Below are 13639 nucleotides of genomic sequence, written 5' to 3'. Positions count from 1 at the left end.
AGGGGATTAAGAGCCCAGGCAGGGAGACCACCCAGAGGTCACTGGGTTAAACCAGAGGAGACACGATGGTGGCTTGGGCCAGAGTAGTGGAGGCCGAAATTCGGAGAAGCAGATGGATGTGGGATGTGCTATGGAGGTCAAGTGGACTTCAACTGGTCTGCCTGGGGAGCCCTTCAGTCTTTCACAGATGCCTCTGGGGAAGAGTCAAGAAAGTATGGAAAGTTCTAGGACTGTCGTCTTGGATGGGGGCGGGGATAACCAGGTGCTTGAAATGTGGTCTGGAGACCAAGTAACTTGTCTGAGTCATGCAGTTAAGGGGGGGTCCATGGCCAGGATTTGACTTCAGTCACAGCCATGAGGCTACACCTCCCAGCTCAGGCGAGGATTCTGTGTCACCCTGTCCAACCTGCAGCTGACGCTTGGGGTTCTGTCCAGGCCGTTGGCTGGCAGGTGTACAGTCCCCACAGGACGTGGGGACCATACAGCCCCAAGCCTCACCACTTCCTGGCGGAATAACCTTGGGCGGGTCACCCTTACCTCAGAGCCTCAATTTTCCCAACTGTCAGCCAGGGTCAGCAGAGTCCCACCTCTGGCAGTGTTGGGAGGAGGGAAGCATCCAGTCCTAGGACTCGCTCACAAGATGGCAGACAGCTCTTGGTACCAAAAATTCTTCAAAGATGTCCCTCCCTCAGAGCCCCCAGCTCCATCTTGCTATCTTATATTTTAAAGGATCTTTCTGTGACTTTTGAATATCTCTGTTCTGGCTGATCCATTAGGTGTCAGTTTTTACTGTTAACTCAGTTCAGCTTTCTTCCCCAGTGTTGTGTGAGGGCAGAGGGGTCCTCCTTCATGAGGGTTCCAGCCGTCCCAGAGTCGAGCCTGGTCTTCTGTTCAACACCACGTGCCAGGCCCCCAGCACGCTGCCAGGCACACAGGGGCTGAATGTAAGATCCTCCATTTGCTGTGACCCCCCCCCCCAGGGAAGCCCTCATCAGCTCAGTGACTACTGTATCTTGTCCCTCCCCAGGACCTAGTCCAGTGCCTGGCACGCAGTAGGGGCTCAGTAAATGTAAGCAGGACTGTTGGAACTATATGTACAGTAACACTTAGGAGAAGCTTACCTGCTTGGGATCTTTCCTCTCTTTTCTGTGTCCCAAGGCATTCAGGGCTCACAGAGGTGGCCCGCCAGCTGTGGCTCTGGGACCCTGCTCTAGCCTCTGCCGTTAAGGTGCAGGGGAATGCATCAGCACCATCTGGGAGCTTGACTGAAATGCAGACTCCCAGGCCCTGCCCCAGACCTACTGGGTGGGAGTCTCTGAGGGAGAAGGGGGCCTAAGAAGCTTCCTGGTGATTCTCATGCCCAGGAATGTTTGAACATGGCCCTCATTTCTCAGCCTGGGGCAAGTCATGGAGCCCTGTCAGAGATAGAACTGTGCACGTGATGCTTCATTGGTCTGACCCAGGCCAGCATTTGTCATGTAATAGTCTCCCTTTTGGTGAGTGGCTTTGACAAAAGGAGCCATTGCTTAAGTTGGTCGGGGACCAGGCACTTCATCTGCTGTATGTGTCCGACCCAGCGGCTGGCTCATTCCTCAAGTGCCTTCCTCCAGCGCTGAGTCCATCCATTGCCTTGGACACAGTGAAATGACTCCTCCTTAACAGGCAGTCGGCTGCTTGAATCCCATCTGGGGCTGGTGATGTGGGACTCCTCAAAGGCTGATCCTTGGCCGGAGGAGTGGTGAGCTCCCCATCACAGGAGTCGTGCATGTAGAGGCTGGAAGATCAATGAGCAGGGATGCTCCAGGAAGAGCCCACCATTCAATGTGGGGTCAGACTGGGTGATTTTGAGGGTCCCTCTCAGTATTGCTATATAGCCCCACCCCTCTCTTTTTAGCGCCCCCTTCTCCTTTCTCTTCCCCAGTGCCTCCTTGTCACCACAATTTATGCCCAGCCTCAGGCTGAGAAGGAACAGGGATGAACAATAGCCATCATGGTAAAATGTAAAGACCAGGGACTTGGGGTCATACCCTACTGTGCTGAACTACTGCGGGTATCTTCTCAATAGTTGTGCGACTCGGGCATGCGTAGTGAACACTCCTGTTGCCCTACCCACGTCCCTCTGGCTTAGCCGTACACTGGAGTCGGCTAGGACTAGCTCCCAAGAGTCAACTGGTAAATTTTCAGGAATTTTGTGAACATTTTCAGGAACATTGCAGGCCAATTGACATTACGTTGGTAGCTTGAAATTGGCCTTCATGAGTATTTATACCATAGGAATCAGCAAACATTACAAATCTAGACTCCTGCTCCTCCTCCCCAATCTGTAGAACCAGTTGAACATTGACCTCCATGCCACTGCTCTAGCTTGCTACATCAGTGAGAGGTGGTCAACTTCCAACTGCTGGTATATCTGCCTCTCCTTATGTGAGGGCTTTCTCCAAAACTTTAGAGCACTACTGTGTCCTTACAGAAGACAGGCTGGCAGTTATGTTTTGGGAATTAATGTTCCTAAGAGCATCCCTCAACCAATGACTGACAGGTGTGTAAATCCCTGGCTCCCTTTCCTCTTGGCTCAGAGGGCTGGGAGACGCGTTTCTCACTGACAAACGGTGTTTCCTGACGGGATTAAGCTGCAGGGCCCACACTGGAAGTGTCTTAAGAACAGGGTGCCTCTCTTCCCTAGGTCATGTCCCCACTTCTCTGCCGTGTTTCTTTCACCTCCCAAATCAACTACTTGTACTTGAATCCTTGCCTCATGTCTGCTTCTGGGGGAGCCCAAACTACCACTGCATGTGACTTAACCTCTCTGGACTTCAGTTTCCTAATTTAGAAGTGGGGTGTTAACAATGGACTCAGGGAAGGGAAGGAAAAATAAGACAGAAACAGAGAGGCAAACCATAAGAGACTCTTAAATACAGAGGACAAACTGAGGGTTGCTGGAGGGAAGGTGAATGGAGGGATGGGGTAAATGGGTGATGGGCACTGAGGAGGGCACTTGTTGGGATGAGCACTGGGTGTTATATGTAAGAGATGAATCACTGGGTTCTACTCCTGAAGCCAAGACTACACTGTATGTTAACTTGAATTTAAATTAAAAGGAAGGAAAGAAAAAAAACCTGACTCACAGGCAGGTGTGAAGGTTACCTCAGCACAGGGGAAGGGTGAAGCTGACCCTGGGCAGAAACTGGTCTCCTTTGAAGTGCCTAGAACAGTGCCTGGAATATGCACAGGAAACAGGATTGACAATGCCTGCTACCTAGTAAGCATTCAGCAAGGGGTCCATCAGTGTCCCCTATCTGATTTGATTTTGGTTGCATCTCCTTAAGTCACAAGTGACCAACCCTACCAAAAACACGCTGAGGGACGCCTGGGTGGCTCAGTCGGTTAAGCGTCCGACTTCGGCTCAGGCCATGGTCTCAAGGTTCGTGAGTTGGAGCCCCGTGTCAGGCATTGTGCTGACAGCTCAGAGCCTGGTGGCTGCTTCAGATTCTGTGTCTCCCCCTCTCTCTCTGCCCCTCCCCTGCTTGTGGTCTTTCCCTCTCTCAAAAACAAATAAGCATTAAAAAAAAAAAAAAAGCACACTGAAACATAGCTAGATGTAAGTAGCTTATGGACCGGAAGGAGTTGCTGCATGGACTAGAGACTAGGGACCCAGCAACACCAAGATGCTTTATATGTCTGCACATCTGTCGCCTCTGTTGGGTTTTTTTTTTTTAAGTTTATTTATTTATTTTGAGCAAGAGAGTGGGGAGGGGCAGAGAGAGAAGGAGAGAGAGAATCCCAAGCAGGCTCCAAGCTGTCAGTGCAGAGTCTGACATGGGGTTCAATTCCATTAACTGTGAGATCATGATCTGAGCCGCAATCAAGAGTAGGACACTTAACTGACAGAGCCACCCAGGTGCCCACCTCTGTTGGTGTTAACATCTCTTGATAACTGGGCCTTATCTTATCCTACCACAGAAGAGCTCCTCTCATGAATGGGAATGAATGATAAAACAAAAAAAACTTTGTGGCACTAAGCTGCTGATATTTGGGAATTTGTTGAACAACATAGCACAGTCATTAGTCTGACTAATCTAGAACCTTCCCTACACTATCTATAATTCTCTTAACTGCCTTACAAGGTGGGCGTTTGTATCCCCACTTAGAACATGGGAAAATAAATAGTTTCAGAGAGGTTGAAGAGCTTTCCCAAGATCACCCATGCTGATAAGAGCCTGTTTCCTTGCCCCGCAGTCCCAGGGGGCTTAAGATGTAAATCAAGGGGCACCTGGGTGACTCAGTCGGTTAATCCTCCGACTTTGGCTCAGGTCATTATCTCACAGCTTGTGGGTTTGAGCCCTGTGTCGGGTTCTGTGCTGACAGCTCAGAGCCTGGAGCCTGCTTCGGATTCTGTATCTCCCTCTCCCTGCTGCTCCCCTGCTCCTTGCAAAAAATAAATAGACATTAAAAAAAATTTATTTTAAAAATGTGTATCAGGATTGAGGGGGTGGCACTTGAAGAAGGCAGTGTAACTGACAATTAGGATGATGTGGAAGTGAACGTGAATTTAGCCCCACCTCCTGCCAAAACTGTGTAATGTAACAGATCACACAATGAGTCCGGTGTTTGTTCAGGGTTTTCAGATGAGCTGTTCTGGAGCATTTGCTAAACACTCCGGATGTGTCTTCAAAGACCCCCTTCATATTTCATGCAGGCAGACAGAGCAGGATGATCATGCATGCTAATGCCTCTTCCTGGGAGTCGGGAGGACTTTTTAGTTCCTCATTAAAGCTGCGTGTGTACGTCTGAAGGAATGATGGCCAGCATCTGGACCAGATGTCAGGAGGGTCACAGCTGGGAGGGCCTCAGTTCTCGGCCAACTGGTTTCTTCCCAGTGAGGCTTCCTTGCAAGCTTCCCTTGCTCTCAGGATGAAATAAATGCTGGTGTCTCCAGCACACCTCCTTTCTCATGAAAACGGCTTTTACCCCCCTTCTCATCCCTGCCATTTGGACCCCCTAGTGGGTTCCGGCCTCCATCTGCCATTGATTGATCTGACACCAAAGCCCTGAAACTATAGTACTCCAGCTCCCTGGCCACAGGTGATTGGCCCAGAGGCTGGCACATGATCCAAGCTGTGCCAATCAGAGCCCGTCATGGGATTTTGTACTTGGAAATGGAGAGAGTGTCAGTCCTTCCTTCTCTGTGGTGGAGAGACACTGTGAGTCACGAGGCTGGGGCTTGTAGGCAGCCGCATCTCCTGCCAACAGGAGAGAAGCTCATCCTCTGTGAGAAGGAAAAAACTGACAGAAGCAGAGCTGAAGAGAACCTAATGCGGAAATTCAAGTGCTCGGTTTCAGAAACTCATATAGACCTCTGCTGTCCTGGTTACTTTCCCTTGGATTAGAGGCTAATGGTGCAGGGTGCTGCTTCTGGAGCCAGACCTTCCAGGTGCAAATCCTGGCTCGCCAACTAGGTGTGTGGCAGTGGTGTTCGTCATCCGTAAAATAGGATAAAAGGACAATAGCAACCTCATAGGGTGGTTGTGAGAAAGCAAGGAGATTCAAGCAAAGTGCTTGGAATGGCACCTGGGAGGTATTAAATGCTTCCTAAATCTCTTCCCCTTCTCTCTCCCCTTCCTCCTAATAATTATGGTAACAATAACACTAAGGGTATTATATCTTCTGCTACTACTCATTAGATATACTGTTATTTCCCCCCAGCTTTATCAAGATATAATTGACATATAACATTATATAAGTTTAACATATACAATGTGTAGATCTGATACACATATATTGCAGAAAGTGATTATATCATCAGCTAACACCTCCATCATGTCACATAACTACCAGTTCTTTTTTGTGGTGAGAACACGTAAGATCTACTCTCTTAGCAACTTTAAAGTGTGGAATACAGTATTACTAACTATAAGCCCCATGGTCTATATTAGATCCCCAGAACATTTTGTCTTAAACCTGGAAGTTTGTACCCTGTGCCTAGCAGCTCCCCATTCCCCCCAGCCCCACAGCACCTGGTAACCAGGATAATATTATTATACATACCTAATAGTATGTTATTGTATCTAATAATAATTATAATCTAATAATATATTAATAAATGCTATTATTATATCTAATAATAACTGTATATCTAATAGTAATAACTCGACTAGTAATAGGAATAATTAAAGATTCTTCAGTATTCTACCAATAAATTGGGCTTCTATCACTTGCAACAAAAAGCACTTAGAGACTCTTCAAAGAGCCCTTCAAAAGAAGTTGGTGGGGCTGATACTGGAGCCGATATGATATTATTATCTCTAATAATAGAAATGAGAATAGTATTTTATTTTATCTAATAATCTACCACTAATAATACTATTATATCAATTAATAACAATGTTATATCTAATAATAACAGTAACCATTAAAGTAGTAATAGTAACAATTAAAGATTCTTCAGTAGCCTACCAGTGAGTCACGCTTCTAGCGCTTGCAACCAAAAAAACGCGGAGGGACTCTGGCGAGGTGACAGAATCCTTCAGAAGTTGGCGGGATGAGAATGGAACCAACTTGATCATTCATTGGCTGCAGGGTCTGACAGTCAAATGCGCTCCACCAATGACCGGAGGTCTGACTGCTCCCTTTTGGACAGGAAATGAGCCCGGGCCGTAGGTGGCCTCGGAAACAGGAAGAGGCGGGGCTTCTGCGTCAGCTGTGGGCGGGAGATAAGGTGGCTTTCCGGGGGTGGCTAGAGAAGGTGGACCTGAAGCTCAGGGTTAAGCTCTGTGGGCCCAGGGAAATTCGAAACTGGCCCCTGAGGGCAAGGAGAGGCCGAAGGAAGAGGAAGTTCACTCCACAGGGGTAGGGGGCAGTTTTAAAAAGCAAGGGAATTTAGGAGGGTTGGCCTGGGCGGCCACCAGATGACTACACCTGGCCCCTGCCCGCTGGAATCTTCGGCCTCAAGGGGGTCGAGTCACGCCTGCGCTCCACGTGGTGTCAGCAACATTACGGTGTCTAGGCTGCATCCTCGAAAGGGCCCGTAGTGCAGGTAGAGTGGGCCGAGGGCACACCCAGGACGGGTGGGGGGTGGGGGGTGAGCCGCCTGCCCTTGCCTGGCCAGCTGTCGTCCGCCGGCTGTCTTCGCCCTCTCAATGACTTCGAACAGCAAGCTGGGACCAGAGGGTAAGAAACCAGCTCTCTGCAGGGCTGAGAAGCGGTGTGTGGCGGACCCTGAAGATTGCACTCCGTATCCCTCTATTCCCGTTTGCTTTTTTACTCTGGCTGGAGGCTTCTACCCAGTGTTTAACGCCTGGGGTCACCGGAAGCCGCCGCGTAGCATCTCCCGGGAGAACAGAAGAAAAAGATGAGAAGCTGATCCCACAGTATTGTTTGAGCTCTTGAATCCTGCTGTACCCGAACCCGAGCTCTACCCCCGGACTCTTAAAAGATAAGTGAAACAACGAATTCACTGTTCGCTGATTCCCGTTGCAGTGGAAAGAGACGTGGCGAATACCACCTCCAAAACGAGCAGGCAAGAGCCAGATGCCAGCTATATTTAAACATTTGAAATAGTCAGTTCGAAGCTTAAAAAGAATAGAAAATCCAAGGACTGAAGACTCTGAGCACACCTCGTGGACAATCACTCTGAACCAAGGGAGAGTGTGGACTGCCACGCGGCAGTCGGCAACATGAATCCGGCGGCAGCCCTGGGCCAGGTGGGGAAGGAGGGGCATGTACTTGACTGACAGCCAGGAATGGCAGCGGCGTAAATCAAGGCCCCAGGACTGGTACCAGTGTTTTTCCTTGGAGGGGGAAGTGCAGCGCCTGATTGATGAGAAGGGCTCAGCTTCAGTCCGAGGGACCCTGAGTGTTCAGCAGTGTTTCGATTTATGCGGTGAGGTTCTTGTTGAAAAGATGCTGGAAAAGACAAGTTAGGAAAACTAGGTTCTATTTTCCATTTCGTTTCTGTACTAGCAACAGTTTCATTTGTTGAGGCCCTACAATGTGCTGGACACTCTGCTTGTTTGTTTCCTATGAGGTATTTACACCTTCCAACCAGGGCTGCCCTATACAGCTGTCCGTGTTGGGTACTGCACAACTCCAGGGGAAACTATTTGCAGCATAGTCTGTGACTAGCACATCTTGGAAATTGTGCGGTGCAGCACCTTTGCTGCAGTGTGGGCTAGTTCTGTTTCCAACAAACTGTAAGTTAGGTGGTGTTACAGCCCTTACACTTTTTTAAATCTTTCTTTTCTTTCTTTCTTTCTTTCTTTCTTTCTTTCTTTCTTTCTTTCTTTCTTTCTTTCTTTTTCTTTTTCTTTTAACTTGCTTTATTTTTTATTTTTTAAAAATTTACATCCAAATTAGTTAGCATGTAGTGCAACAATGATTTCAGGAGTAGATTCCTTAGTGCCCCTTACCCATTTAGCCCATCCCCCCCACAACCCCTCCAGTAACCCTCTGTTTGTTCTCCATATTTAAGAGGCTCTTATGTTTTTGTCCTCCTGTTTTTATATTATTTTTGCTTCCCTTCACTTATGTTCATCTGTTTTGTATCTTAAAGTCCTCAAATGAGTTAGTCATATGATATTTGTCTTTTGCTAATTTTGCTTAGCATAATACCCTCCAGTTCCATCCACGTAGTGCACACGGAAAGATTTCACTCTTTTTGATTGCCGAGTAATACTCCATTGTATATCTATACCACATCTTCTCTATCCATTCATCCATCGATGGACATTTGGGCTCTTTCTGTACTTAGTCTATGGTTGGTAGTGTTGCTATAAACATGGGGTTGCATGTGTCCCTTTGAAACAGCACACCTGTATACCTTGGATAAATGCCTAGTAGTGCAATTGCTGGGTCGTAGGGTAGTTGTTTTTAGTTTTTTGAGGAACCTCCATACTATTTTCCAGAGTGGCTGCACCAGCTTGCATTCCCATAATCTTTATTTTTGAGAGAGAGAGTGTGAGCAGGGGAGGAGCAGAGAAAGAGGGAGACACAGAATCTGAAGCAGGCTCCAGGCTCTGAGCTGTCAGCACAGAGCCCAACGTGGGGCTCAAACCTGCTATCTGTGAGATCATGACCTGAGCTGAAGTCAGACGCTCAACTGACTGAGCCACCCAGGTGCCCCTGGTTTTAGTTTTTTGAGGAACCTCCATAACTGTTTTCCAGAGTGGCTGCACCAGCTTGCATTCCCATAATCTTTATTTTTGTGAGAGAGACAGAGCATAACCAGGGGATGGGTAGAGAGAGAGGCAGACACAGTATCAGAAGCAGGCTCCAAGTTCTGAGCTGTCAGCACAGAGCCCGACGCGGGGCTCAAACCCACAAGCTGTGAGATCATGACCTGAGCCGAAGTTGGACGCCCAACCAACTGAGCCACCCGGGCGCCCCTCCCTTACATTTTTAAATAGATGAGGGAATAGACACAGTAGGCGACTTGCCCAACATAACCTAGCTAGTGGGTGGAAGAATTCTAACTCAAACCCAGGTCAAGTTAAGTGACTTTCCATTTTATCATTTAGCTCTGTCAGTTAAAATACGCACCAGGGTAAGTTCAGTTGCATCTATATCTTGGCCTTGGACTGTGGACCAGTGGTCTCATATTATTTTGTCTTGACTCCTCAACTCTTAGCCCAGCACCCATATCCAGTGGGCATTTAGCACGTACTTGTTGAAGTGGCAATAAATGGAGTGACAGGGCTCCATGAAGAAAAACCTTATCCAGGAGGCTGGACAGACGGAAAAAGATTTGGAGAGGAATGGGTGTTTTCTGGTTCCTGGTAGAGATAAATCCAGCAATATGTTTTGAAGCTGTTGATGAAAAGGGCTGATTTCTGCAGACATTGCCAAACCTTGAGAACTTCCTGGGAGCCAGCCAGTGTCTTGATGGAGCACACAGCTGGGCCTGTCTGGAGACTTGGTGGAGACTTGTTTATTACACTGGTGTATCCTTGGTGCCCCAAAGCACAATAGGAAACCAACAATGTGTGTGGAATAGGATTCAGAAAGAATCGTATGTTTGTTGCAAAATGCTTCCTTGAGAGGCTTAGCTGCGGAGGATAGGGTGGGGATTGCAATTTAACTTGAAGATAGAAGAATCCGTTTGTAAGGTACTGGAGGGATTTGCTATTTCTTTCTGGAATTGGCCTTCAGGTGGAGCCATGTTTGACCTATACACTATTTTAAGTAAATTTGAATTAAAAGCAAACATTTACATGGTAGAAGGGTTTACATTAAAATCCTGATTTTGAGCTCTTCTTAAAAATCAGACCATGGGCAGTAATCAGCTGGAGACAGAAGCAGCTGTTCCCTTTAGACAGAGCATGGGTTCCTCCGTTCCCCGCTACTCATTGTGTTATTATTATTATTGTGTTAGGCCCAGATGTCTTCCCTCATTTCTGCTAGTGACTAGTCCTTACAGACATTTAGTTTGGGAATCTTAATTTAGAGCCGAGGCTGGAAGTTCAGCCATTCTTGGTTATTACTATAGCTTGGTTTTTTATAACCTAAAGAGGGAGTCACAAAGATTGAATAGTTTCACTTTCCTTTTTGAAGACGAGGAAAGTAAGTCCAAGTAGAGATTAAATCACTTATGTGGGGTCACAGGGCAGGACAGTGCTGGTCCTAGGGAGTCAAAGGCCTTTTTCCTTGTAGACCATGAGAACAGCTTCTACTTCCCTTTTTGACTTGGCCACAAGGGAACTCAGAGCCACATTTTCAGATCTAGTAACTGACCTTCTGATCTGTATATCTTTTCTACTTTCCATCCTGTTCTATTCCTGTCCTTACCTCTTATTCTCAATTATTTTCCTCCAAGTCCTGATTTTAAATTTATATTTAATAATTTTGTCATACATATTCAAGAGTAGACTCTTAGGGCAGTCTACTGTGAGTTCTATGTGGGTAGTGAATGAATAAATAAACTGTAATGAATTTTAAAATTCCAAGAAGGGTCTGAGTCACAGCAGACTTCATGCTGGATGAATGTCCTAGACTCAGACTGTGGCTCCCTTGTAACCAATTGAAAGTTCTTTCTTTCTTTCTTTGTTTTTTCTTTGCTAGCTTTTTACCGGCAACACATTTTGCTTTCCTGGCATTGAAGTGGCCCAGGCTGATAGCTTTGGCCTTGAGTGGCTCTGAGGGTTTGGTCTGGTGTCAGGATGTCAGGAGGGGTCTGGCAGACCCCATCCTCAGGCTGTGAGGGTGGAGGTAGAGTGGGGGGCAGCTTTACTACCTGCCTGGTCTGGGTCTTGGTTGGAGAAAGGTTTCTAAGCTCTACCAACTTCACCTCTGTCTCCTGCAGTTCAAGCGATGCGGCCATCCCTGCAGAGATCTGGAGAGAAAATTCCCAGCCAGGAGTTTCTGGCTTGTTTGATTTTGAGCTTGTTCCCTCACATCCCCTTCTCCATCTCATCCCCCCTGGTCCTTGGACTTTTTTTTAAAGAAACAGCTGCAAGGCGAAGTCAAATCCAGAAATTCAGAGCAGACAGGCCACTTTAATTTATTTTGGCCATTTCAAGGTAGGGAAGCGAGCTCATGTTTTTTGAGCTCTTCTTCTGCACCAGCCATCGTACTGCATTCTTAGCGTGGGTGCCTGGTTCTCTTTGACTTCAGCATAAGTTAGAAATGCATGCTGTGATCCTGGCCGACTTCTGTAACCGCATCTCCCTTGTTTGCTTCCTCCAGCCGAGCTGGCCTCACCTCACCCCCTCAGTACCTGTCCAGTGCTTCCCAGCCTTTCTGTGTTTGCACGTGCTGCTGCTGTCTGTACTGGGAAGCCTTATCCCTCCCGGTCTTTGCTTGGCTGCCTCCTTCACACCCTAGATCTTGGCTGAAGTATCCTTTGAGACTTTCTCTGATGCTCACGTAGATGATTATCTCACAGAAACCTCCTTCTTCCTTCGCAGCACTCTTCAACACTTTAAGACTATTTGTCTGTGATTTTTTACCAATATGGTCCTTTTATTATACCATAAGTCTGTTTCTTGCATCATATTGTAAGTTTCGTGAAGGTGGAATCATGTGTGTCTTGTGTGCTGCTCTATGCCCATGTGCCTAACACATAGCAGGTGTTCATTAAAAAATGTGCTGAATGAAGGGACCGTTTGGGTGTCATCATTGTTGTAATTATTATTAACAGCTACTACTTATCGGGCACTGACTGTCCCAGGCCCTGTGCTGATGTTTTCTACTTAGCATCTCATTTAATTCCCACAGTGATCTCCGGGGAGGGGGTGTGTGGATCACGTTATCCCCATTCTTCAGGAGAGGAAACTGAGGTTCAGGTCCTTTTCTTAAGGCCACCCAGCTAGTTAGTGTAGAGCTGGGATTTGAACTCAGGTTTTCCAGTGCCAAAGCTGTGATCCCTTCACTCTGCTGCTGTGTTCCTTTCTAGAGGAGGAGTCCGCCACTGTGCGGACTTATGTGTGACATTCTGTGAGACATATGAGTGCTGTGGGGATGAAGGGGGTGGGCTAGCCGGGGCGGGCGGAAGACCCTTTAGGCATCAGGTAGGCAGAAAGGCCGAGGGGGAGATGGGAGAAGGGAATTTGTACATGTAGCAGCTGTGCTCGCAAGACAAGCAGCTGAGGGCTGGGCTGCGGTTGCTTCACATCAGCTCTCTTAGCTCAGGCTACTGTGACAAAATACCATAGACTGGGGGCTTGAATAGGAGGCATTTGTTGCTTATAGCTCTGGAGGCTGGAAGTCCAAGATCAGGGTAGCAGTGTGGTCAGGTGCTCGTGAAAGTTCTTGTCCTGGCTTGCGAATGGCAGCCTTCTTCCTGTGGAGAGACCGAGAGAAAGGGAGAGAGATGTCTTCCTCTTATAAGGACATGGGCCTTTATTTTTTATTTATTTTTATTTTTTAAATGTTTATTTTTGAGAGACAGAGACAGAGTGTGAGCAGGAGAGGGGAGAGCGAGGGAGATACAGAACCTGAAGCAGGATCCAGGCCCTGACCTGTCAGCACAGAGCCCAACGCAGGGCTGGAACTCACGAATTGTGAGATCGTGATCTGAGCCGGAGTCGGACCATAACTGACTGAGCCACTCAGGCGCCCCAGGACACGGTCCTTTTTGATTAGGGCCCACCTTTATGACTTCATTAACCTTAATTACTTCCTAAATTACCTTTCCAGATACAGTCACATTGGGGATTAGGGCTTCAGAATGTGAATTTTGTGAGAACATAATTCAGTCCATAGCAAGACCATAGAGGGCTTTTGGGAGCCCAGGCTTTGGGAGCAAACATAGCTTCAGACCCTGCCTGGACATTTCCTAGCCGTTGGATTCTATTTTTCCGAATCTGTGTTTCCCTCACTATGATTCAGGGATATCACAATCTGCCCTGCCTGCTTTATAGAACACTAAGGAGCAAATGATATAACATATGTGAAAATGCGGTTCTTTTTATCTGCATTCCTTATTGTCATTATCACTGTTCTTGAGCAGGCAAACTGTGATTTCTGTCTCTCTTTTCTTCCCACCCTTGAGTTGTTTGAAAGTTATTTTTAAAAGTCTTTGAAATGTCCTTTTCTGTATTTGCCAAAAGCAGAATGGAAATTGATAGCATTGTCACTGCCGGAGTCCCCCTCCCTCCGGCTGCCCGGCTGGGGGAACAACTCTGGGAAGAGGTGGAGGTTTCTGTTG

This window comes from Puma concolor, chromosome E3, assembly GCF_028749965.1.
Source record: "Puma concolor isolate L17-30 chromosome E3, mPumCon1.1.hap2, whole genome shotgun sequence".
Classification (NCBI taxonomy): domain Eukaryota; kingdom Metazoa; phylum Chordata; class Mammalia; order Carnivora; family Felidae; genus Puma; species Puma concolor.
The sequence above is the reverse complement of the archived record's forward strand: the minus strand, read 5'-3'. Positions refer to the sequence as shown.